Below are 7,107 nucleotides of genomic sequence, written 5' to 3'. Positions count from 1 at the left end.
TTCTTCTTGGAGATAGGCCTCAAACTGAGCATCTATGTAGTCAACGATGGGTTGATAGCTCTCTTCTTTGTTTATTTGGTCACCAAATCCCACTGTATTCACAATGGTCAACTTCAATCGAACATTGCTTTCCTGGAGTTCATACATCTGAACCTTAAGTTTAACACGGGGGCAAAAATGTGAGGATTCATGGTCTTCAAAGTTAGTATTAAACAATGTGTCAATCAGTGTTTATTTCCCAATTCCAGTTTCCCCCACACAAAGAATATTAAAACAGAAGCCTTGCTGAATGGATCTATTGACCAGCTGATCAGGCAAACTCTCAAAACCAACATGGCCAGACATAGTTAAGGAATGGATATTGTCTCTTTTATTTTGTTGCTGTTCATCTTCAAGTATTTGTGAGGGCACACACATTGATTTTGTTGACATGTTTGTTTGAAAAAGCGGGTGCCGCAACATTTCGGAGGAGGCCATCGCCCGCGGCCGGAGTGGAGCTAAGGGAGGCACGGGGGCCCAGGCGCGGCCGTGGTCTCGGTCCCCGCCACTCTGCGGTTCTTAAGCTGAAGGAATTGAAAAACAAATTCAAGCCACGGGTGGCAATACTTTTTGGATACAATGTTAAATGGTCCAAGAAGCATTAAAAGAAAATGGAAGGAGTACACAGAGTCACTGTACCAGAAGGAATTGGCTGACACAGAAGAATTTCATGAAATAACATATGAGCAAGAGCCTGTGGTGATGAAGAGGAAGTTCAAGTTGCTCTGAAGGAATTGCCAAAAAACAAGGCTCCAGTTGACAGCATACGAATTGACATATTTCAACAGAAATATGTTGCTCTGGACGTGCTCACTAGGTTGTGCCAAGAAATCTGGAGGACAGCCAGCTGGCCAACTGACTGAAAAAGATTTGTTTCCGTTCCAAAGAAAGGTGACCCAACAGAGTGTGGAAATTATCAAACAATATCACATTATTACAATATTACACTACTAGTATTACATATTACATTATAACAATATTACACTATTAATAAAATAATATTACTATCACATGCAAGCAAGATTCTGCTGAAAATTATCCAAATACAATTGGAGCAATATGTCAACAGAACTGTCAGATGTGCAGTCTGGATTTAGAAGAGGCCGTGGTATTAGGGATATTATAGCTAATGTTAGATGGATCTTGGCAGAAAGCAGAGGGTACCAGCGGGATGTCTACCTGTGCTTCATAGACTATACAAAGGCTTTTGACTGTGTGGATCACAGCAAGCTACGGCTGATTCTGAGAAGAATGGGAATCCCAGAACATTTGATTGTGCTAATGCATAACTTATACTTGGACCAAGAGGCAGTTGTTAGAACAGTGCAAAGAGACACTACATGGTTCAAAATCAAGAAGGGGGTCCATCAGGGATGTATTTTGTCTTCATACCTTTTCAATCTGTATGCAGAACAGATCATTCGAGATGCTGGGCTGTACTAGGAGGAATGTGGCATCAGGATTGGTGGAAGGGTCATCAACAACCTGTGTTATGCAGATGACAAGACTCTGCTTGCTGAAACTGAGGAGGACCTGAAGCACTTGCTGCAGAAGGTCAAGGACTGCAGCCTTCAATACAAATTAAAGGTCAACATCAAGAAAACAAAGATTCTCATCACTGGGCCAATTGGCAGCATCAGTATGGATGGGGAAGAGATTGAGATAGTTAACAGTTTTAGTTTGCTTGTCTCCACAGTCAGCACTTTTGGTACCAGCAGCCAGGAAATCAAGAGATAAATTGCATTCAGAAAGTCAGCTGTCAGGGACCTCTCCAGAGTACTGAAGAGCAATGATGTCAGGCTAGAGACTGAGGTGCGCCCGATCCGAGCTATAGTCTTCACAGTTGTGTGCTATGCATCGGAGAGTTGGACATTAACTAGGGATGATAGAAAGAGAACTGATGCCTTTGAGCTGTGGTGCTGGAGAAGAGTATTGAATGTACCATGGACCGCTAGGAGAACCAAAAGGTTCATCATGCAGAGGGTGAAGCCTGAATGCTCCTTGGAGGCAAGGATTCTGAAGCTTCGTCTGACATACTTTGGGCATGTTGCAAGGAAAGGGACATCATATTTGAAAGAGTGGAGGGACGGCGCAGGAGAGGAAGACCCTCGATGAGATGGATCAATTCTGTGAGTGGGGTGGTGGGAGTGAGTGTGTCAGAGACCGTGAGGTTGTACATGATAGAGCAGGGTTTAGGACTCTGGTACATAGGGTCGCTATGAGTCTCATGCGACTCGACAGCACATAACAACAACCTGTAATAAGTGCAGACAAGATTTTCTTGTGAGGCAAGAGTACTCACACACTCTGAGCATACTGTCAGGAGGAATCAGTCCTTGGAAGGAAACATCGTACTTGGAAGGAGACAACATACTTGGAAAGGTGGAGACGACCCTCAAAGAGTAGGAGTCCCACAACAAGAGAGCATAGTGGATTGTGAGGAAGGCACAACCACAGGCAAGCACCTAAAAACAGCACAGGGTGACCGTGAGTCACTTAACTGGACACAAACGTGACTTCTGCCACATGCCCGGCGGCCTATCTCCAGCCCTTTGCCCTGGTCCTGCTGCCCAACTCTGGAAAGCCCCCGCCTTCGCTCACAGTGTGCTCAGTACCAAGAAAAAGCCCAACCCCGCCTTGAGGCTAACATGAAGGGAAGGGGCGGGAGGATAACGTCCTGAAGATTCGGTTACTCAGGTTGGGGGAAGTCTTTGAGAACAAGAGATCACGAATGGACAATAACTGGTCAGAAAAAGGGGGGGGCACAACGAATGAATACAGCTCCCTAACGCGCTGGGCCGCTCTACGACTCCAGCAGCTGACGCAGCCCAGACCTCGCGCTGAGCACCCCTCTACGCAGTGAGCGCGGTCGGAGGGACGCGGGAGGGGCGGTGCGACGCCAGAGGGGCAGTGCGAGAGCGTAGGGATGGACGGCGCGTGCGCAGAGGGGCGGTGCGTCAATAGAGGTGCGGCACGAGCGTAAAGGAAGGCGCGTGCGCCGAAGGGCGGTGCGCCGGGGTGCCGGGTCTCCTCGCGGCATAAATCGCAGCGGGAGGTGGTGGTGGAAGCGGCTCCGAGTGAAGGATGTGAACCGCTAAGCTGGCGGTGGCCCGCACACTATGCTCGCCCTCCTGGGCGTCGCGACCCTGGTGCTCGTCGCCGAGGCATCCTGGACGCCCCCCACCGTCTCAGGTGAGAGACGAGGGGCTCTTGGAGCAGCCCTGGCTGGACGCCGGGCTGGGCTTTAGTAGCGTGGTGGAAACAGCCCTGGCTCCGGTTGGCGTGGGTGAGGAGGGGGGGGTAAGCATCCTCTTTAGGAAACTTGCTATGATCCATGCGGTAATTTGGGGCCCTGGCCTGCAGCGCTTTGATGGAAACTATTTTGAGCTCAAAAAATCAAACTGGGAAAAGCGCTGTTAAGTCACAGCTCGCCGCTGCTTTGGAGCCCGAGGTGGGGTCCTTGGGTCGCGCGGCTCCCTTCCTGCCCGGGCCACGCCCTGCCCCCCAGCCCCAAGCTGCGTGAACTCGAGTTCGTTTGATTTGAAAAAATTGTAAATTTGGGGAGCCTGGTCAATAAACAAGGCTTTAGCCCCACGCAGTACCGCTGCTACTGAATCGACGGTCTGGTAAACAGTTCCCCAGCCCTAAGTGGGCGTGGAATAAATGTTGCAAGGATTCCGCTGCCTTTAGGTACTGTGGACTTGGAGAACGGCGCTGGATGGACGGGACAAGGTTTTATCTGTTGGACAGAGGGTCGCTTGAGAGTCACAGTCATCTGTCTGTGGCATCTGATAACAGTATAGAACAATAATGGCAGAAACGTTCATCAACAAAATACAAAGGCTAGAAGCTGCCAGGTCAATATGATAGATTTCTTAATGCTTTCAAGAGAATATCCACACGGTTGATAGAAGAGTGAGAAGTCATTTTATGAGGGGAAGGGGACAATCAGAATGTAGTAGGCTTTGAAGACTAGAGTCCAGGAGTTAGAGTGAGACCATCTAACAACCCATTAATAAGAGGTGATTCTGGCACATGAGACTCTAGAGGACAGAGTAGAACTGCCCTAATAGAACTTCCAAGGCAGAACCAGATTGCTATATTCTTTTCCTGGAGAGCAGTAGCGGTGTGTTTAAACCTGTAGACCTTTCAGATACTAGCTAAATTCTTAGCCGCTGCACCACCAGATCTCCTCACAAATGAAAAGAAACTTCTGACTCCAAGGTCTTCTTTAGCAGTAAAAGGATTGAATCCTTAAGGCATTCCTGGCTCTCCCACCATCAGATTTCCTGTTCTATTTTGAAGCCTAGAAATAAGTTGGGTCCAAAACATAACAACCTTCTGCACAATAGAAGGAGCTTCACAATCAGTACTGTGCTTTAACATTCTGGACATGATTTGTCAGCTCCTTTAAAATTGATATATCTCCATTAGCTGCATTAAGTCTATGAAGTCCCATTAAATGAGATGGGCATAAAATTTAGAAGAGTGAGGATCACATGATATATTCTGTTCTGGACTGACATCCCGGTGAATACAGTGTGAAGCAGAAAAATTTGTAGTGGAGAGACTGGATGGTTATCTCCTCAAATTAAAAAATTAAAAAAATGTTTTCTCAGACATCTCCTATTCTGAACACATATTATTCCTAACTGTAGTGGCATAAGTGGTAAGGAGTTGCTCTGTCAACCCAAAGGCAGACAGTTTGAATCCACCAATCTGTTCTGAGGGAGAAAGAGGAGCAGTCTTTTTCCTGTGTTTCATAGACTCCAGTTTTTAAAGGGTCAGCTATCAGTTGCTTCCAACTTGACAGCCATGAGTTTGAGTTTTAAATCCTCTAAAACCCCACTGCAGGGCTGGCTGTTATTCAGTTTAGACTCAACAGCACCTGACTACTCACAGTAGGGCTCTGGTGGCACAACCCCCAGTGAATTGAGAGAGAAAAATGGATAATCTCTCCTGTGCAGTTCATATCCTTGGATTTTCAGAAGGTCACCTATGAATTGGTTCTGACCTAAAAATAGTAAATTTGAGTTTCAGTAACTCAAAGTAGAGAAAGCAGTCCCAGTAAAGTTACGAACAGGGATACTTGTAGGAAAAAAAAATCTGAAAGGGGATTACATGCATTTCCTGATCCATTGTTCATAGAGTCCTGTGAGTTGTAGTCAACATAATAGCACCTAACAACAACAACCACTTGAGGTAAAGGCTAGAAGTAGTGTAGGACTAGAAATAAATGAGTATTTTTAAAATTACAGATTAGCATAGTGAAATATCAGCCGTTGATATCACTGAAGAAGTTTTTGTGAAAGCCACATTATGCTAAGTGCTCTGAAAATGCAAATAACTATGAAATACTAAGCACCTATGCATAAATAACTTGCAGTCTGGTTGGATGAAAATTTGTGCTTAACACAGAAAAGTAAGTTGAAAATATACCTTTCAACAGAAACTTGAAACCTTAGAGAAGTATGATGCTTTACCATGGAGATCTGCTTTCCTGTGAGTCAACAACTCATTGCTCTTGAAAAGTGTCTGACTCATAGAGCCCTTCTATCATGTTTCCACGGCTGTAAATTGTGATGGGAAGAGACTGTCCATCTGTCTCTGTAGAGCCATTGGTGAATTATAATCAGTGGAGATGAGTGAGTGAGTGCCATTGGTGAATTATAATCAGTGGAGATGAGTGAGTGAGTCTGCTGTTTTGCTCCTTGTGTGCCTCCCTTCATCCCACCCCAAACATAGGCATCAAGTCACCCTCCAGTAAGTTTTCAAATGCTGTAAATCATGGGAGGAGATTGTTCATCTTTGTCCTACAGAGCAGCTGGTGGATTCGAACCACTTGCCTTTTCAATTGCCAGCATAATTCTTTATCCACTAGACCACGAAGGTTTCCTAAGTATCAGTAGTATAGATTAAATAGAATGTATAAGAGAAAAGAAAGCTCAGCATGTACTACTGTATTTGACAACAAGAGTATTTGACTCACATTTTGATATGAGGAATATTCTTGGTAAAGAAAATACATTGTACAAAACTATTTTAAACAGTTTTTAAAAAAGAATATTTTTTAAATACACAACCCAGATCTGTCTTGGAAGATGTGCAGCCAGAATGTACCTTAGGAATGAGAAGCATGCTTTGGGCATGTCATCAGGATGGACCAGTCCTTGGAGAAGGGCATCATATTTGTATTAGTTGAGGGTCTGTGAAAAAGAGGAAGATGCTCAACCAGATGTATTTACACAATGGCTGCAACAATAGGCTGTAGCACAATGGTGATTGTGAAGATGGTACAAGATCAGTGTTTAATTCTGTTGTACGGGTTGCTGTAAGAAGCACCTACCAAGACTCAAACTTGAACTGGATTTAGAGGATTTGGGTAAATCTGAGAGGAAGAGCAGTACACTGCAGATTAGTGAGGTTATAAGGAAAAATTAGAATGGAGGTGATCTATCTAGCAGGTGAAGGATGTGTGTAAGAAAGTAGGATCACAGATGGAAGCTTTTAAAAATGGGAAGAGCTCAAATTTAACATCAGCAGCATCAACGTAGAGGGATTTTTTTCCCAATTAGAGGACACTTTCAACTAGAAGATCTTTTAATGTTGTTCTTATGTACTGTCAAATCTAAATCAATTTATAGCTGACCCTCTAGTGGGTTTTCAGAAGCTGTAAACTGCACAGAGGAGATTGCCCATCTTTTTCATGCAGAGCAGCTGATGGATTCGAACTATGTCCTTTTAGGTTGGCAGTCACTTTTCCCCACATTTCTCAGATGCAAAGAGAGATAATTTGTAGCCTCCCAGTGCTAAGAGCAATCCTTATGTTTTTAGATTTTTAAATATACTTTGTTACGAGTAGATTTATTCATTCTTGAATCAGTCCTATGATGGAAACAGTAACTTGTGTGTGTGTGTGTGTGATTTTTTAAAATTTTTTTCTTTTTTTATTAATAATGTTACTGAATATTTACAGAGATTTTGGATTTCCATTCATTCATTGCTGCACTTCTCTCCTTTTTTAAAAATAATTTTAATGAACATTTACAGAGAATTTGGATTTCCATT

The sequence above is a fragment of the Elephantulus edwardii genome, unplaced genomic scaffold (genome assembly GCF_000299155.1).
Source record: "Elephantulus edwardii isolate Elephantulus edwardi_28Jun2011 unplaced genomic scaffold, EleEdw1.0 scaffold00051, whole genome shotgun sequence".
Lineage (NCBI taxonomy): Eukaryota > Metazoa > Chordata > Mammalia > Macroscelidea > Macroscelididae > Elephantulus > Elephantulus edwardii.
The sequence above is the reverse complement of the archived record's forward strand: the minus strand, read 5'-3'. Positions refer to the sequence as shown.